A 20,220-nucleotide genomic window follows, 5' to 3' on the forward strand; every position below is an offset into this window, starting at 1 on the left:
CAAGAACCCCCGTTGTGTAAATCTGACGGGCCATTAGTCTGTCTGCAGAAATGTCACAGAAATGTTGCAGCATTACTGGGAGATTGTCCCAGATTTTCCAAGGCAAATGTTCGGATACTTGTGGTTGCATCTGTATATATATATATATATATATATATATATATATATATATATGTAGAGGTATCAGTACCGTGTTAGCCGAGCTTCAATAATCAAAAAATAAATAGATGATACCGTTCTGTGGCTAACGAAATGCTTTTATTTGTGCGAGCTTTCGAGATACACTGATCTCTTCTTCCGGCGATGTTACAATGAATGAAGCAAGGATAACTTAAAAACAGTGTCTCTTGGAATGTTATCTGTGCTTGTCCTTCCCCCGTGTGGATGTGTGTTATGGCTAGAGGTGTCAAAGGGTAACTGAAAGCAAGTGAAGAAAGAGTGTGTATGTGTATCAGTGTGGATAAAAATGAATGGAGAGCCCACAGTATAAACTGTGCTCTACACAAGGTGTGTGTGGAGTGAGAGGGATATAAATGGTGTGGGTGGGTGTGGAAATGTGAGAGTTTGTAGCACAACTAAAAGTGTGTGTGGATACTATGTGGTCCCTATTGGTGTATATGGATGGAAAAATAAGGAGTATTAGTATGTGTGAGAGACAGCTGTGTGTGCATACATATAGCACAGTATGTACAGACATGGCCTTTAGCGCTCATGGGAAGAGAGTTCGCTAGTGTCAGTAATGACTCATAAAATTTCGATCTCTGTTTAGGCCACTGCTAAGTGTCCCGAACAGTTGCATAAATTTGTATTCATGCAACCGTCTCTCTTTCGGGGTTTTAAGATTACCTTTGAGTATGGCAACCCTCAGATCGTTCATCTTATGGCCAGAGTCAGAGAAATGTTCGCCAACAGGACTGTCTCTTGTTCCGCGTGTGATGCTGTGGCGATGCAGGTTCATTCTCTTGTTTAGCCCCTGTCCTGTCTCACCTATGTAGTAGCAGCCCCCTGGGCATTTCATGCACATGATGAGGTACACGACATTGCTGGAGGAACAGGTGAACCCTCCTCTGATTTTGTATTCCCGATTCTTGTGTGGTATTTGTATTGTGTCCGCTGTGTAGAGCATTGCGCAGGTTTTGCATCTTGGGTCCTGGCATGGTTTTGTCCCGCATTCAGTTGTACTGCTGAATACTTTACTCCTCACCATAATATTCTTGAGATTATGGGGTTGTCTGTATGATAATAAGGGTGCTTCAGGGAAGACCTGTTGCAGTCTTGTATCTTCCTGGAGGATGGGTTGTAGTTTCCTGGCGATCTTGCGTAAGGCTCCTAGGTGTGGGTTATATGTGACCACCAAAGGAACCCTGTCGCTTGTCTCCTTCTGTTTGTATTCAAGGAGATCACTTCTTGGTATTCTGGTGGCTTTGTGAATTTGCTGGTCTACAATTCTGTGGTTATATCCACGGTTTATAAAGTCTGATCTCAAGGCTTTAATCCGCTGGTCTCTGTCTGCTGTGTCGGAGCATATCCGGTTGTATCGTATGGCTTGACTGTAGATGGTTGCATGTTTGGTGTGTGTCGGGTGGAAGCTGTTGTCCCTCAAGTAGCTGGCTCTGTCTGTAGGTTTGCGGTATACAGAAGTCTGTAGTTGGTTGTTCTTTATAGTAATGGTGGTGTCTAGAAAATGTACTTCATCCGGGGAATGGGTGAGTTTGAGGTTGATGGTCGGGTGGAAAGTATTGAAGTTGTCATAGAACTGTAGGAGGTCCTGTTCGCCAGAGGTCCAAATCAGGAGGATGTCATCGATGTAGCGAAGGTATGTAAGGGGTTTCAAGTGACAGGTGGACAGAAAGTCACTTTCCAGTTTTGCGCAGAACAGATTGGCATACTGTGGCGCCATCCGAGTACCCATAGCGGTCCCGGTTGTCTGGAGGTATGTGTCATTTCCAAATGTGAAGTAGTTATGGGTCAGAATAAATTCAATGCAGTTAGTCACTGTCTCTGTGAGTGGCTCCTGCGATCCCAGAAAGTATCTGCAGGCTGAAATCCCATCCTCGTGGGGGATGTTTGTATAAAGTGACTCTACATCCATAGTTGCTAGTAGTGTTCCTGTAGGGAGGGGGCCAATGGCATTCAGTTTGTTTAGCAGGTCGGTGGTATCCTGGATATAGCTGGGTGTGTTCCTGACAAGTGGTTTTAGAATGCCCTCCACCCAGCCAGAAATATTCTCGGTAAGTGTGCCAGATCCAGAGATAATAGGGCGCCCAGGGTTACCTTCTTTGGGAATTTTAGGGAGCATGTAGAATGTGCCAGGTTTTGGGTTAGCTGGTATCAGGTCCAGAATTTGTTCTCTTGTGTGGATCGGGAGTGTTTTAATGATCCTGTTGAGTTCTCGCATGTATTTTTTAGTTGGATCCTCCTGCAGTTGGGTGTAGTACTTTGAATCAGAGAGTTGCCTGTGTGCTTCCCGCAGGTAGTCTGTGGTGTTCATTATGACCACTGCTCCTCCCTTGTCCGCAGGTTTGATTGTTATGTTGTGCTTGGCCTTTAGCGATTCTATGGCTCTCCTCTCCATCAGTGTCAGATTATATGTTTGTTTCCTTACTTTGTTCAGGATGGTGGTTTTGGCGCTGTGTCTGAAGCTTTCAATGTACCGGTCCAATGTGGGGTTGCGCCCAGTTTGTGGGATCCAGTTTGATTTTTGCTTCTCCCTGCTCATGTGCAGCGGCTCTCCTTCTGCAGTGTTGGCATAATCTTGGTTGTGTCTGTCATGGAAGAACTCCTTAAGACGCAGCCTTCTGAAGTATTCTTCTAGGTCACTGCACAGCTCAATCTTATCCATAGGCTTGGTAGGGCAGAATGTGAGACCCTTTGATAATACTGAGGACTCTGCTTGATTAGGTGTGTAATCTGAGAGGTTAACAGTGCAGTCCTGCTCTTGGTGACTGTCAATGTTTGTATTATTAGTTGTAGTGCTGGCTGCTGCAGAGTATCTCATTCTTAGCCTCAGTCTGTGCAGTTTCTTTTCCTTATTGCTAATTAGACCCTTCAGGAGTTTTTCATGGAATGTTTGGAGTCCTCTCCATGTGTCTGTGTGAATTTCTCCTGTCTCCAGGATGCTGTCTATTGTCACCTTTGTCTTTCTCCTGTTGCTGTAACAGATGCTGATGAGATGGTTCCTTAATCTTTCTGAGTTCCTGGTGCATAGTTGTTGGGAGAATTTTGTGTTGTATGTGGTAGCAAGTGGGTTTTTGAGGACGAGTCCTTTTGGGATCAGATGCTCCTTCTTGCATTTGCTGAGGAAGATGATATCGCTGTCTAGTTGTGCCTGTTTTTTCAGTAAATCCTTTAGCTTCATTTGGGTGCGGTACAATGTGGTATCTTCCATATTTTCATGTAGAGGTATCAGTACCGTGTTAGCCGAGCTTCAATAATCAAAAAATAAATAGATGATACCGTTCTGTGGCTAACGAAATGCTTTTATTTGTGCGAGCTTTCGAGATACACTGATCTCTTCTTCCGGCGATGTTACAATGAATGAAGCAAGGATAACTTAAAAACAGTGTCTCTTGGAATGTTATCTGTGCTTGTCCTTCCCCCGTGTGGATGTGTTTTATGGCTAGAGGTGTCAAAGGGTAACTGAAAGCAAGTGAAGAAAGAGTGTGTATGTGTATCAGTGTGGATAAAAATGAATGGAGAGCCCACAGTATAAACAGTGCTCTACACAAGGTGTGTGTGGAGTGAGAGGGATATAAATGGTGTGGGTGGGTGTGGAAATGTGAGAGTTTGTAGCACAACTAAAAGTGTGTGTGGATACTATGTGGTCCCTATTGGTGTATATGGATGGAAAAATAAGGAGTATTAGTATGTGTGAGAGACAGCTGTGTGTGCATACATATAGCACAGTATGTACAGACATGGCCTTTAGCGCTCATGGGAAGAGAGTTCGCTAGTGTCAGTAATGACTCATAAAATTTCGATCTCTGTTTAGGCCACTGCTAAGTGTCCCGAACAGTTGCATAAATTTGTATTCATGCAACCGTCTCTCTTTCGGGGTTTTAAGATTACCTTTGAGTATGGCAACCCTCAGATCGTTCATCTTATGGCCAGAGTCAGAGAAATGTTCGCCAACAGGACTGTCTCTTGTTCCGCGTGTGATGCTGTGGCGATGCAGGTTCATTCTCTTGTTTAGCCCCTGTCCTGTGTCACCTATGTAGTAGCAGCCCCCTGGGCATTTCATGCACATGATGAGGTACACGACATTGCTGGAGGAACAGGTGAACCCTCCTCTGATTTTGTATTCCCGATTCTTGTGTGGTATTTGTATTGTGTCCGCTGTGTAGAGCATTGCGCAGGTTTTGCATCTTGGGTCCTGGCATGGTTTTGTCCCGCATTCAGTTGTACTGCTGAATACTTTACTCCTCACCATAATATTCTTGAGATTATGGGGTTGTCTGTATGATAATAAGGGTGCTTCAGGGAAGACCTGTTGCAGTCTTGTATCTTCCTGGAGGATGGGTTGTAGTTTCCTGGCGATCTTGCGTAAGGCTCCTAGGTGTGGGTTATATGTGACCACCAAAGGAACCCTGTCGCTTGTCTCCTTCTGTTTGTATTCAAGGAGATCACTTCTTGGTATTCTGGTGGCTTTGTGTATTTGCTGGTCTACAATTCTGTGGTTATATCCACGGTTTATAAAGTCTGATCTCAAGGCTTTAATCCGCTGGTCTCTGTCTGCTGTGTCGGAGCATATCCGGTTGTATCGTATGGCTTGACTGTAGATGGTTGCATGTTTGGTGTGTGTCGGGTGGAAGCTGTTGTCCCTCAAGTAGCTGGCTCTGTCTGTAGGTTTGCGGTATACAGAAGTCTGTAGTTGGTTGTTCTTTATAGTAATGGTGGTGTCTAGAAAATGTACTTCATCCGGGGAATGGGTGAGTTTGAGGTTGATGGTCGGGTGGAAAGTATTGAAGTTGTCATAGAACTGTAGGAGGTCCTGTTCGCCAGAGGTCCAAATCAGGAGGATGTCATTGATGTAGCGAAGGTATGTAAGGGGTTTCAAGTAACAGGTGGACAGAAAGTCACTTTCCAGTTTTGCGCAGAACAGATTGGCATACTGTGGCGCCATCCGAGTACCCATAGCGGTCCTGGTTGTCTGGAGGTATGTGTCATTTCCAAATGTGAAGTAGTTATGGGTCAGAATAAATTCAATGCAGTTAGTCACTGTCTCTGTGAGTGGCTCCTGCGATCCCAGAAAGTATCTGCAGGCTGAAATCCCATCCTCGTGGGGGATGTTTGTATAAAGTGACTCTACATCCATAGTTGCTAGTAGTGTTCCTGTAGGGAGGGGGCCAATGGCATTCAGTTTGTTTAGCAGGTCGGTGGTATCCTGGATATAGCTGGGTGTGTTCCTGACAAGTGGTTTTAGAATGCCCTCCACCCAGCCAGAAATATTCTCGGTAAGTGTGCCAGATCCAGAGATAATAGGGCGCCCAGGGTTACCTTCTTTGGGAATTTTAGGGAGCATGTAGAATGTGCCAGGTTTTGGGTTAGCTGGTATCAGGTCCAGAATTTGTTCTCTTGTGTGGATCGGGAGTGTTTTAATGATCCTGTTGAGTTCTCGCATGTATTTTTTAGTTGGATCCTCCTGCAGTTGGGTGTAGTACTTTGAATCAGAGAGTTGCCTGTGTGCTTCCCGCAGGTAGTCTGTGTTGTTCATTATGACCACTGCTCCTCCCTTGTCCGCAGGTTTGATTGTTATGTTGTGGTTGGCCTTTAGCGATTCTATGGCTCTCCTCTCCATCAGTGTCAGATTATATGTTTGTTTCCTTACTTTGTCCAGGATGGTGGTTTTGGCGCTGTGTCTGAAGCTTTCAATGTACCGGTCCAATGTGGGGTTGCGCCCAGTTTGTGGGATCCAGTTTGATTTTTGCTTCTCCCTGCTCATGTGCAGCGGCTCTCCTTCTGCAGTGTTGGCATAATCTTGGTTGTGTCTGTCATGGAAGAACTCCTTAAGACGCAGCCTTCTGAAGTATTCTTCTAGGTCACTGCACAGCTCAATCTTGTCCATAGGCTTGGTAGGGCAGAATGTGAGACCCTTTGATAATACTGAGGACTCTGCTTGATTAGGTGTGTAATCTGAGAGGTTAACAGTGCAGTCCTGCTCTTGGTGACTGTCAATGTTTGTATTATTAGTTGTAGTGCTGGCTGCTGCAGAGTATCTCATTCTTAGCCTCAGTCTGTGCAGTTTCTTTTCCTTATTGCTAATTAGACCCTTCAGGAGTTTTTCATGGAATGTTTGGAGTCCTCTCCATGTGTCTGTGTGAATTTCTCCTGTCTCCAGGATGCTGTCTATTGTCACCTTTGTCTTTCTCCTGTTGCTGTAACAGATGCTGATGAGATGGTTCCTTAATCTTTCTGAGTTCCTGGTGCATAGTTGTTGGGAGAATTTTGTGTTGTATGTGGTAGCAAGTGGGTTTTTGAGGACGAGTCCTTTTGGGATCAGATGCTCCTTCTTGCATTTGCTGAGGAAGATGATATCGCTGTCTAGTTGTGCCTGTTTTTTCAGTAAATCCTTTAGCTTCATTTGGGTGCGGTACAATGTGGTATCTTCCATATTTTCATGTAGAGGTATCAGTACCGTGTTAGCCGAGCTTCAATAATCAAAAAATAAATAGATGATACCGTTCTGTGGCTAACGAAATGCTTTTATTTGTGCGAGCTTTCGAGATACACTGATCTCTTCTTCCGGCGATGTTACAATGAATGAAGCAAGGATAACTTAAAAACAGTGTCTCTTGGAATGTTATCTGTGCTTGTCCTTCCCCGTGTGGATGTGTTTTATGGCTAGAGGTGTCAAAGGGTAACTGAAAGCAAGTGAAGAAAGAGTGTGTATGTGTATCAGTGTGGATAAAAATGAATGGAGAGCCCACAGTATAAACAGTGGTGTGTGTGGAGTGAGAGGGATATAAATGGTGTGGGTGGGTGTGGAAATGTGAGAGTTTGTAGCACAACTAAAAGTGTGTGTGGATACTATGTGGTCCCTATTGGTGTATATGGATGGAAAAATAAGGAGTATTAGTATGTGTGAGAGACAGCTGTGTGTGCATACATATAGCACAGTATGTACAGACATGGCCTGTAGCGCTCATGGGAAGAGAGTTCGCTAGTGTCAGTAATGACTCATAAAATTTCGATCTCTGTTTAGGCCACTGCTAAGTGTCCCGAACAGTTGCATAAATTTGTATTCATGCAACCGTCTCTCTTTCGGGGTTTTAAGATTACCTTTGAGTATGGCAACCCTCAGATCGTTCATCTTATGGCCAGAGTCAGAGAAATGTTCGCCAACAAGACTGTCTCTTGTTCCGCGTGTGATGCTGTGGCGATGCAGGTTCATTCTCTTGTTTAGCCCCTGTCCTGTGTCACCTATGTAGTAGCAGCCCCCTGGGCATTTCATGCACATGATGAGGTACACGACATTGCTGGAGGAACAGGTGAACCCTCCTCTGATTTTGTATTCCCGATTCTTGTGTGGTATTTGTATTGTGTCCGCTGTGTAGAGCATTGCGCAGGTTTTGCATCTTGGGTCCTGGCATGGTTTTGTCCCGCATTCAGTTGTACTGCTGAATACTTTACTCCTCACCATAATATTCTTGAGATTATGGGGTTGTCTGTATGATAATAAGGGTGCTTCAGGGAAGACCTGTTGCAGTCTTGTATCTTCCTGGAGGATGGGTTGTAGTTTCCTGGCGATCTTGCGTAAGGCTCCTAGGTGTGGGTTATATGTGACCACCAAAGGAACCCTGTCGCTTGTCTCCTTCTGTTTGTATTCAAGGAGATCACTTCTTGGTATTCTGGTGGCTTTGTGAATTTGCTGGTCTACAATTCTGTGGTTATATCCACGGTTTATAAAGTCTGATCTCAAGGCTTTAATCCGCTGGTCTCTGTCTGCTGTGTCGGAGCATATCCGGTTGTATCGTATGGCTTGACTGTACATGGTTGCATGTTTGGTGTGTGTCGGGTGGAAGCTGTTGTCCCTCAAGTAGCTGGCTCTGTCTGTAGGTTTGCGGTATACAGAAGTCTGTAGTTGGTTGTTCTTTATAGTAATGGTGGTGTCTAGAAAATGTACTTCATCCGGGGAATGGGTGAGTTTGAGGTTGATGGTCGGGTGGAAAGTATTGAAGTTGTCATAGAACTGTAGGAACCCCACATTGGACCGGTACATTGAAAGCTTCAGACACAGCGCCAAAACCACCATCCTGGACAAAGTAAGGAAACAAACATATAATCTGACACTGATGGAGAGGAGAGCCATAGAATCGCTAAAGGCCAACCACAACATAACAATCAAACCTGCGGACAAGGGAGGAGCAGTGGTCATAATGAACACCACAGACTACCTGCGGGAAGCACACAGGCAACTCTCTGATTCAAAGTACTACACCCAACTGCAGGAGGATCCAACTAAAAAATACATGCGAGAACTCAACAGGATCATTAAAACACTCCCGATCCACACAAGAGAACAAATTCTGGACCTGATACCAGCTAACCCAAAACCTGGCACATTCTACATGCTCCCTAAAATTCCCAAAGAAGGTAACCCTGGGCGCCCTATTATCTCTGGATCTGGCACACTTACCGAGAATATTTCTGGCTGGGTGGAGGGCATTCTAAAACCACTTGTCAGGAACACACCCAGCTATATCCAGGATACCACCGACCTGCTAAACAAACTGAATGCCATTGGCCCCCTCCCTACAGGAACACTACTAGCAACTATGGATGTAGAGTCACTTTATACAAACATCCCCCACGAGGATGGGATTTCAGCCTGCAGATACTTTCTGGGATCGCAGGAGCCACTCACAGAGACAGTGACTAACTGCATTGAATTTATTCTGACCCATAACTACTTCACATTTGGAAATGACACATACCTCCAGACAACCGGGACCGCTATGGGTACTCGGATGGCGCCACAGTATGCCAATCTGTTCTGCGCAAAACTGGAAAGTGACTTTCTGTCCACCTGTCACTTGAAACCCCTTACATACCTTCGCTACATCAATGACATCCTCCTGATTTGGACCTCTGGCGAACAGGACCTCCTACAGTTCTATGACAACTTCAATACTTTCCACCCGACCATCAACCTCAAACTCACCCATTCCCCGGATGAAGTACATTTTCTAGACACCACCATTACTATAAAGAACAACCAACTACAGACTTCTGTATACCGCAAACCTACAGACAGAGCCAGCTACTTGAGGGACAACAGCTTCCACCCGACACACACCAAACATGCAACCATCTACAGTCAAGCCATACGATACAACCGGATATGCTCCGACACAGCAGACAGAGACCAGCGGATTAAAGCCTTGAGATCAGACTTTATAAACCGTGGATATAACCACAGAATTGTAGACCAGCAAATTCACAAAGCCACCAGAATACCAAGAAGTGATCTCCTTGAATACAAACAGAAGGAGACAAGCGACAGGGTTCCTTTGGTGGTCACATATAACCCACACCTAGGAGCCTTACGCAAGATCGCCAGGAAACTACAACCCATCCTCCAGGAAGATACAAGACTGCAACAGGTCTTCCCTGAAGCACCCTTATTATCATACAGACAACCCCATAATCTCAAGAATATTATGGTGAGGAGTAAAGTATTCAGCAGTACAACTGAATGCGGGACAAAACCATGCCAGGACCCAAGATGCAAAACCTGCGCAATGCTCTACACAGCGGACACAATACAAATACCACACAAGAATCGGGAATACAAAATCAGAGGAGGGTTCACCTGTTCCTCCAGCAATGTCGTGTACCTCATCATGTGCATGAAATGCCCAGGGGGCTGCTACTACATACACTGGCGACACACTTTATTCGAGCTCGGCTAGTCCCACGAATTCGGGTATACCCGGGTGTATTGAGGTTTGTGACTGTTTTCTGCCCGAGTGCATTGAGTTATTTTCCGGCAGGGATTGAAGCATTTTATTCCCGTTGGCTGCAATACTGCACAGTACATATATATATACTGCATTACAATTCATGAATTTATGCCATCTGGTAGACACGCGAAGCATTGCAGCCTATTAAATCCTAATCATTATCATTTAACAGATCAGCCGCCCATCAGCCAGGCATGAACCCAGGCTGGGAAGGCAAATGCAACGGGGCTTGTCAGAGGTGAGGAGCGGCGCATTCAAGGTATCTGCCAGGTACATACCGGGTATTTGCTTGAATAAAGTGTGTCGGTGCAGTAGGTGAGACAGGACAGGGGCTAAACAAGAGAATGAACCTGCATCGCCACAGCATCACATGCGGAACAAGAGACAGTCCTGTTGGCGAACATTTCTCTGACTCTGGCCATAAGATGAACGATCTGAGGGTTGCCATACTCAAAGGTAATCTTAAAACCCCGAAAGAGAGACGGTTGCATGAATACAAATTTATGCAACTGTTCGGGACACTTAGCAGTGGCCTAAACAGAGATCGAAATTTTATGAGTCATTACTGACACTAGCGAACTCTCTTCCCATGAGCGCTAAAGGCCATGTCTGTACATACTGTGCTATATGTATGCACACACAGCTGTCTCTCACACATACTAATACTCCTTATTTTTCCATCCATATACACCAATAGGGACCACATAGTATCCACACACACTTTTAGTTGTGCTACAAACTCTCACATTTCCACACCCACCCACACCATTTATATCCCTCTCACTCCACACACACCTTGTGTAGAGCACTGTTTATACTGTGGGCTCTCCATTCATTTTTATCCACACTGATACACATACACACTCTTTCTTCACTTGCTTTCAGTTACCCTTTGACACCTCTAGCCATAAAACACATCCACACGGGGGAAGGACAAGCACAGATAACATTCCAAGAGACACTGTTTTTAAGTTATCCTTGCTTCATTCATTGTAACATCGCCGGAAGAAGAGATCAGTGTATCTCGAAAGCTCGCACAAATAAAAGCATTTCGTTAGCCACAGAACGGTATCATCTATTTATTTTTTGAATATATATATATATATATATATATATATATATATATATATATATATATATATGCACACACATACATATGCATATTAGAATATCACTTTCTTTTTAGACTCACATTTGTCTCCCAGAATAAAATTATTTAATGCCATTGTCCGATCAGAAAATGTATAACACTAGCTTCTTGTAAATGTATTTTCCTTCGATTGATACAATTGAGTAATATTTTAAGAAAAAGATTACTTCATAACAGATGTAGAGGAACATTAAACAGAGCTATCCATAAAGTGCTTTAAATCAGTATCATGTTTTCCCTTGGGCTGCACTTACTTAAAAGTTTCTTGCTCTGCCTTTTTAGACTAAGTGAGAGCACATAAACACTATGTAATGCATCCACTTAATCTCTATGCACAAATTTGTTAATCCAGTTACCATACAACACACTTTATATATAAAGCAATAGAGCAAACATTTATTATTGTGACCTCACAAACTAAAGTTGACATTTTGTTTGCAAACCTGTTCTTGCGCCCACTTGTGGTTTTGTGTCCTCCTAGGTATTGTTCTTGAATGACAATTTGTACTCAACATGTGTTCTATGAATGAGGTCAAAGGAGTTGAATTACTTTTCTATAAAATCATACCGTGTATTTTGAGGAGAAAATAATTGCTTGTGGCACTCCAGATGTATCCTGTGGTATCAATTATGTCAGTTAAAATACAGATTTTGGTTGGAGGGCACTAAACGTAGTCAAAACAGAAATATGAGACAAATTGTGTAATTTTCCATAAACCAAAGTTGACAAAATGCATCCCAATACTTAAATTACCAGAATAAAACTTTATAAGTGAAGAGACCAAGGCCCAAATACTGTACATCAAACTCTGTTAAAACTGAGATAATATCTCACTCGAGATAAAACAAATTCTGTATCTTATTTCCACAATTTTGGAATACATCAAGATTGCTGTAATTGCGATATTTTACACAGAATCACGATGTGGGAATTAATGTGACCATTAATTACCGCATTGCGATCGCATAAATACTATTTCTGTCATATGCTTCTTTAATATCTAACATAAAGATACAACCTTTCCTTATGGCCCAAACATCACTGGAAATTCTTGAGCACTCCGCAGCACAGTCCACAGCAGGCTGTAATGGCCCATCGGATTAACATAGAGGGGGTCCCTGCGTTTGAATGTGACTTGCACTGTGTGAATCCTACCGAGCTGCCCCTGTCTGTAAGAGATGAGCTCTAAGAGTGAGACTGAATCAGTCACTTTTTATATTTTAATAATACAGTATTGAAGCATGGCGTCTCCGGAACTGAACCGCATTAATTTCAGGTCCGTGGACCTCTTGCTTACTGAGTTGCAGGCGGCGGTGACGGTGTCCCCGCCATGTTTAAATTCTCCCGTGTCACGACCCACGTGACCGGGACATATAAACAAAGCAGGGGGATACCGGCACCCCATACCGCTGAATGAAACTCGGAAATATGGGTGTCCCAGGGACTGACATCAATGTGGTTCAGTTCCGTAGACCCCCTGCTACAATAATATGTTATTAAAATAATATTAAAGCAGTTTCATTAACTTAGAGGCTAGTCGCTAAGGCAATGAAGGGGTTAAGCCAGAGTACCTGGTTTATTTTGGGTACGGGGGTGGGTGAAGGGGTAGTTACCCCAGGGTGGGTGGTTAGGCCTACCGGGAAGGTTGCGGAGAGTGTTACACCTTCATTACCTAAGTGGTAGTAACCGCTATGGTGATGAAAGTGTTACATCCTCCCACTACCCACCTGGGAGTCCTAACCACACACCCTGGGGCAACTATCCCCTTCACCCCCCCTCAACCCCCAATGAACATTACAATACAAACACTAATACAACCCCCCTCCCCCAACACATATAGTACAGTAATGGGCAAAATCCCTAGCATTACTATTTTATTTTAATAGCATATTATTGTATCAGGGGGTCTTTGGAGCTGAATCACCTTAATTTCAGCCCCGGGGACCCCCTGCTTCCCCTCTTACAGGCCCCAGTATGGGGTGCTGTGTTTAAATTTCCCGGTCATGTGTGCCATGATGCGGGAGAATTTAAACATGGTGAGGTTACTGGCACCCCATAACGGGACCTGTAACTTGGGAATCAGGGGGTCCCAAGACCGGAAATGTATGCAGTTCAGCACTGGAGACCCCTTGCTACAATAATATGTTATTAAAATAAAATAAAAGCCCAGCAATCACCTGTTAGAGGTGCGCAGGACGAGTGACCGATTCAGTCACACTCTTAGTGCGCATCTATTACAGACAGGAACAACCCAGTTGGATTCACACAGCGCGAGTCTCATTCAAACATAGGGACCCCTGCTGTGTTCCTCCAATGGGCCATTAAGTCTGGCACCTGGGATCTCATGGCATGGGAGAGGATGCCGAACGGGACCCGCAAAGCGAGAGGACCCGAACCAAATGTTTCATTTGTAGGGTAAACTGTAGGCTAAACTGTTAAAATGATGGGCATTATTGAAATCTATGTTTTCTGATTGGTCAAAATTCCGGGCATTATTTATTTAGTAATGGCCCGGAATTTTTGGCACCTTGTCAAGATTTTATTTCCAGCCAATCACCTTTCACTTGTCAGAGCAGCTCTCAGACAGAGCTAAGCTCAGGACACAGTGAGAAGGGAGAGTTATTGTGTGTGTTTGCAGAGTTTGTGTTTGTGTGTGCGTAGCGCTGCAGAGTTTGTGTTTGTGTGGGTAGCTGCAGAGTTTGTGTATGTGTAGAGCGGCAGAATGTGTGTGTGTGTGTGTGTGTGTGTGTGTGTGTGTGTGTGTGTGTGTGTGTGCGTGTGTGCGTGTGTGTGTGTGTGTGTGTGTGTGTGTGTGTGTGTGTGTGTGTGTGTGTGTGTGTGTGTGTGTGTGTGTGTGTGGAGCAGCAGTGTGTGTTTAGTTGTGTGTAGAGCTGCAGTGTGTTTGTGTGTATATATATATATCGGAAAACACAAAGTATATCGCGTCAACACAATACGTAGCTGTTGCCCAAAAACTGTCTTGCTATATGGTGATGTGTCAATAGACAGTGGTGCTAAAGTAATAATTGTATAACGTAACAGAAAAGTATCCTTGTAGAAAAGCACACGGGCATACCAAGAGAATGATACAAATACAAATGTATTAATGTGAAGATAAAACCAAGGGGAGAAGGATTAAAAGAAGAGGGGGACTCACAACTGCCAATACATATCTATCATAAGGCAAAGGCACATAGAATGGTCAAAATAAACACCAAGGGTTATCAACATAGGCAATCAGACTCAGTAGAAGCACCAAAAATGGTATAAAGCAGGCATATATCTACCTAATTGCACAAACTGCAGACTTGTGCACAAAAAGTCAGAGAAAAGTCTAAGTTGAAGCAATGAATGCAAAGTAAAGGCAATATTGCCTATTGCAGAGTGAAAAAAAAATTGTTTTCTTTTTTGATTTAGTTATTACAGGCTTATTGTGAGTGCTAAATATAAGGATCTTGTCAGTCTTTTTTGTGTGTTTTCATATTATTTTTTTATCCCTTAGCACCCCCAGGATTTTTACTATCTTATTATTGGTTTGCTTAAGTTAATCTTTAAACATCAATATTATATTTATTTTTGGGTCCCGGGTTAGCCTTTTCTATTAATATAGTGTTAGCGACTTTTCCTTTTTGTGTGTGTTGGATATATATATATATATATATATATATATATATATATATATATATATATATATATATATATTGTGACAAACGCCCCTCTTTTGTAGTGCTGACGTCTGTCTGGGTTCTTCCCGACACAGTCTTCTAGGGTTATTTAATACAAAAACAGGATCATGCAAAGTATTAAGCTGCTTAACTCAGGCTTCTGCCTGCTTTATTTTCATCCAAGTAAGGTACTGCAGCTTTAACATGTGTAGGTTAGAGGTACTCAGATACTTTCATTCAGCAGTTCACTCATTTCATTGTTACAGTATTTCCCACACTGTTATTTCAAGTAAAAATAAACCAAATTATATAAACAAAATCCTATCCCTTTCAGGGATCTAACTACACATAGAATCAGTCTCTCTAACAGCTGCTGGCCAACTAACCTGGTTCCCCAGCTTAAAACAATGCTCTCTCATTTAGGGTCACTTAGATACAGCACAGTCTTTTAGCAACAGCAGTAAACATTTGTTTGGTCTTATCTGTTCGTGGTGGGAACTCGGTCCCGTGTCCAGGCAAATCCTCTGGTACTGTGATACGTGGAGGGGCCGTCAACCCCGATACTGGATGCAGGGGAGCAGCGATACCCCCAGCCTCCAGGCTCCAAGGAGAGAGAGAGAGAAATGCAAAACCTCTCTGCTCTAAATACCTGTGCATGTGATTAGAAGAGCAGGTGAGGGAGAACTAGAGCCATGGTAATCTGTGGTCTGGATTTTCCATCCAGCTGCCTGAGTTAATGGGAAGCTGTGGAACGGATCATTTGTAACTATTCCTGCACTTTCTGCTCTAAAATGGGGCAGAAAGCTGCCTAACATCTTTGGACTATGTCACATATCCCCCTCCCCAGCTCACACCTACTGGGGTGAGCGGCCATGGACCTCACTGGGGTGAGCGTCCTACCTGAAATACTTGAGCTAACTCCTCAGTACAACATTAAGTATTCACATGACACGAATATGAACTTTTTCCACGGCAATTATGGACAATAGGTTTCGTCATAAGAGACTATACTTGGCAAACATATTTTTTTGTTGCTCTCTATTAGGGAACTATTTTGAAAAATAAATGTCTAGCACACATTCTTGCAACCCAGGATCTGCTAAATATATTCACAAAACCAGACAATTTCTATTACCTCCCTGGGTTTTTCTACTCTAGAATATGAACCTCATTATAAATTTACCAACCGAAAAGGGCATTTTTTTTTTTTTTTTTCCATATTGTAAGCAACCAATATTTTTTTTTTTTTCCTTATACTACAGCCTTGTAATCTTAAGGGCCATCAACCCTGTATATTAATTTGTAGTTTAGCTACATTTTCAACACAGAGAACCAATATAACATTGTAATATTGACAAAAATGCTTATTTGCAAAGTTAAGTGTCCGTGACATAGTCCACATGTGTAATAAAAAAAATAAATCGGTCAGTTCCCCCAAACATTTTTTTTTTTTTTTTTTGACTTCCAGTCTATTGCATCCTTTGACTTTATTTCATAGTCCGCTGCAACCTGCAAATGACTGGACTGTTTCTTTAGCTTCTGATGAGACCCTTGGACCGGATTCTCCTTGGCTCCACAGTGTGGTCCAGATTGGTGAGATATGGAACTATTCAGGCGCCGTGTTAACCTTCGTTGTTTTTTCTTTTCAATCTTTGATTTCCCTTTTGTGGCCATTATCAGGCCTTTGGGTTTTGGAGACCTAGTTGCCTCTGTACAAACGTAGTCCATATTAACCACGTCATCAGGATCTGTCAACAAGTTTGTGTTTTCAGGAACTGCCACCCACTTGGCTAAAACATCTTCTGTGGTGTCCTGGGTGTGTCCACTGGTTTGATAATCTTCTGGACAACGTAAATGAAATTGAGGATCTGGATTTTTGAATCCCAGATCAGGGAGAATATTCTCAGGAGGGTGCCTATCTGTTTCTGGAATAACAGCAGCACAATCAAAGTCAATTCTTTCTCCTTCCTCTTTGTCATCAGTGAGGGCATTGAGTTTACGTTCCCTGGTCTCCTTTTGTGACCGTGTCTCTTTTAGCCTTGGAATCTCTTTCTCCAACTTCATCTTTATAGCAAATCGTAATATTGCAACAGCATTGAAGATACACGTATAGGAACGTACAGCTTGCTTGGTTAGGAGGTAGGATTGATAGCCCGACTGAACCACTTTAGCCGCTTCTCCCATGTCCGTCATCTGTTTCAGAGCGAGGTTTAACTCTGTTTCATTTTCTCTATTCTTGACCTGCAGCTGCAGGTGCTCCTTCCGGGTCTTGTCCAGCTCCAGCTGCAGCCGGGCCCCCTCATTTGCCGTGTGGTCCAGCTGCTTGTAGATATCGGCCATCTCGCTTTTATAGCGCAGTGTCAGGCAAACCACCTGACGGACGGACACCTCCTCTCTCTTGGCGCACTGTATCTCGCGCTCAGCCATCTGCTTCTGCAGCTCTTCAACCTGATCGTGCCAGACCTCCCTCAGGGTCTTCACCTCTTTCTGGTGCTTGCTCTGGGTTTGCATCAGCGCCTCCATTTTTTGGAGCTCTGCAGTTTGTGTCGCCTGGATCGCCGCTGATTCTGTATTCTGCAGTGCTTCCTGCATTTCTAACTTTTCCTGGATCAATTGCTTCTCCACTTTTTCTGCTTGGTGAAGCTTCTCATCACCTTCACTGATCTGGTCAGTCAAGTCTGAATTTTTCTGTGTCAGACTTACATTCTCTCTTTTTACAGTCTCTAAATTACTCAGGGTATTCTCATAGGTTTTCTTCAATGTACACAGCTCTGTGCTGCGAGCGTAGACCTCATGGCGTGAGAGTTCCAGCTCTGCTTTAAGCGCGCTAGCCTCTTGCCGAGAAACCCCCAACTCTGTGATGAAGTTTTGCACATCTTTCTGGGACATCTCATAGCATAGTTTCCAGTCAGTTCTTGTTTTCTTTGATTCGCTTGGCTCTCTGCCTATGATGGTAGCAGTAGCCTTTGTCATCTCTAGGCGTGTCGTCATTCCTGGGACGATTGCGCCAGGCCCTATGGGCTGTTGCTCATCTCGGCGCCTTTCTGACGCATGTCCTGACAGTGCAGGTTCAAGTGGCTCGGTCACTTCCCCTGTGACTTGAGGAACAGTTTTCTTTCTTTTTGCTTTATTAGTTCCAGAGATATCAGTGGTCCTGGGCACACACTCACTGTTATCAGCTTCCACATCTTGCTTGCACTCACAGGGCGTTGCTTGCTTTTGCAGCTGTTTGTCTTTGAAAATTTTGGGGCACACATCTTCCATGTGACCTACTTCACGACAGGCCCAGCATACTAAATTCATCTGTGGGTACAGCTCTCCTCCAGGGTCGTGATCATAGTATGGCCTGAAGGGACACTGTTTTGTATGGTTACGTACATTACACAACAAACATTTCACGTCGGCCATTTTAGAAACCCGGCAGGGACAATTTTCTAGCTGCAATTTCACTTACTTCAGCAGCTTACATACAGCACTTGCTAGCTGCAAATTCACTCACTTCAGCAAAAGGCATAAGCTTTACAAACAGCACTTGCTAGATGCAAAAAATTTTTTTTTTTTCTTCAGCAAAACATTTTGGTTTTCTGTTTGGGTTCAGGGTGCTATTGCATCCACACTTCACACATTCTCTGTGTATGCTAGAAGCACAACTGATATACACAGCGGGACAGACTTCACTCATAGCATCTGTACTTTAGTTCAGCTGGGCGGCCATTTTAACCCCCCGCATTTATTTGCAAACCCACAGACTTTTTAGTGTCTGCCCGCATTCTCCACCATATGTGACAAACGCCCCTCTTTTGTAGTGCTGACGTCTGTCTGGGTTCTTCCCGACACAGTCTTCTAGGGTTATTTAATACAAAAACAGGATCATGCAAAGTATTAAGCTGCTTAACTCAGGCTTCTGCCTGCTTTATTTTCATCCAAGTAAGGTACTGCAGCTTTAACATGTGTAGGTTAGAGGTACTCAGATACTTTCATTCAGCAGTTCACTCATTTCATTGTTACAGTATTTCCCACACTGTTATTTCAAGTAAAAAGAAACCAAATTATATAAACAAAATCCTATCCCTTTCAGGGATCTAACTACACATAGAATCAGTCTCTCTAACAACTGCTGGCCAACTAACCTGGTTCCCCAGCTTAAAACAATGCTCTCTCATTTAGGGTCACTTAGATACAGCACAGTCTTTTAGCAACAGCAGTAAACATTTGTTTGGTCTTATCTGTTCGTGGTGGGAACTCGGTCCCGTGTCCAGGCAAATCCTCTGGTACTGTGATACGTGGAGGGGCCGTCAACCCCGATACTGGATGCAGGGGAGCAGCGATACCCCCAGCCTCCAGGCTCCAAGGAGAGAGAGAGAGAAATGCAAAACCTCTCTGCTCTAAATACCTGTGCATGTGATTAGAAGAGCAGGTGAGGGAGAACTAGAGCCATGGTAATCTGTGGTCTGGATTTTCCATCCAGCTGCCTGAGTTAATGGGAAGCTGTGGAACGGATCATTTGTAACTATTCCTGCACTTTCTGCTCTAAAATGGGGCAGAAAGCTGCCTAACATCTTTGGACTATGTCACAATATATATATATATAGCAACAAGAAACCTCCACCGTTTTGCATATAGCAAACGAAAAGATCACTTGTGAGCACATTCACATGTCTTAGGCAGGTCTGAAACTCTGCCTTTCACCATTATCCCCAGCATACAGTGCTTCCACTGCAGCAAGGGATTCTAGGAAATGACATGCAAATGAGCACACAATGTGTCACCTTTGTCTGAAAAACCATTGTTACATGGAGCCTATATAAGCTAATGCTCGCTGTTAGCACAGCTTTAAAGCACAGCATGGGAATCAGATGCAAAGCCAGAGAAACCATTCACAGAAATGTTTCAACCTTAATGGGTATCATCAGTGTTTGGTTGACTTCCAACTTGGTTGGTTGACTTTTTCCTGAGAAAAAAAATCACCAAACAAGCGGCGATTAGCCACTTATCGGCAGGTTTTTAAACTCACGCAATTCTAGTAGCGCTAATAAGGGCTAATCACAACTCTACAATGGAGATTTCCTCTCAAAAGTTGTCAGGAAGGTGATGAGAACCTGGTGAGAAGCGGTGAGATAGGACTTTTTTTAAACCTATGATTTAAGCCTGGAGTCTTTGGAGCCGACACGTATTGCTTTGTAGTTGTGAGCCCATGGTCTTGAAAAGTTGGAGTTATAATAAATATGAGCGTGAAGCTTTTGGACCTTATTGTGACACCGCTTACGTTATGAAGGGGTTAAAATATCACTTATCGATATTAGGGTTATATAGGAGTACATGAAGTTTTCCGTTCTGTATGGTCACTGGATAGTTCTATCGGGAGGTCTTAAAGGTGCAGTTCAAACAATATCCTACATGTGTGTAGTTAATAATAAATCATTCCTGTGCTATGACAAAATA

Source organism: Ascaphus truei, chromosome 1 (assembly GCF_040206685.1).
Source record: "Ascaphus truei isolate aAscTru1 chromosome 1, aAscTru1.hap1, whole genome shotgun sequence".
NCBI classification, from domain to species: domain Eukaryota; kingdom Metazoa; phylum Chordata; class Amphibia; order Anura; family Ascaphidae; genus Ascaphus; species Ascaphus truei.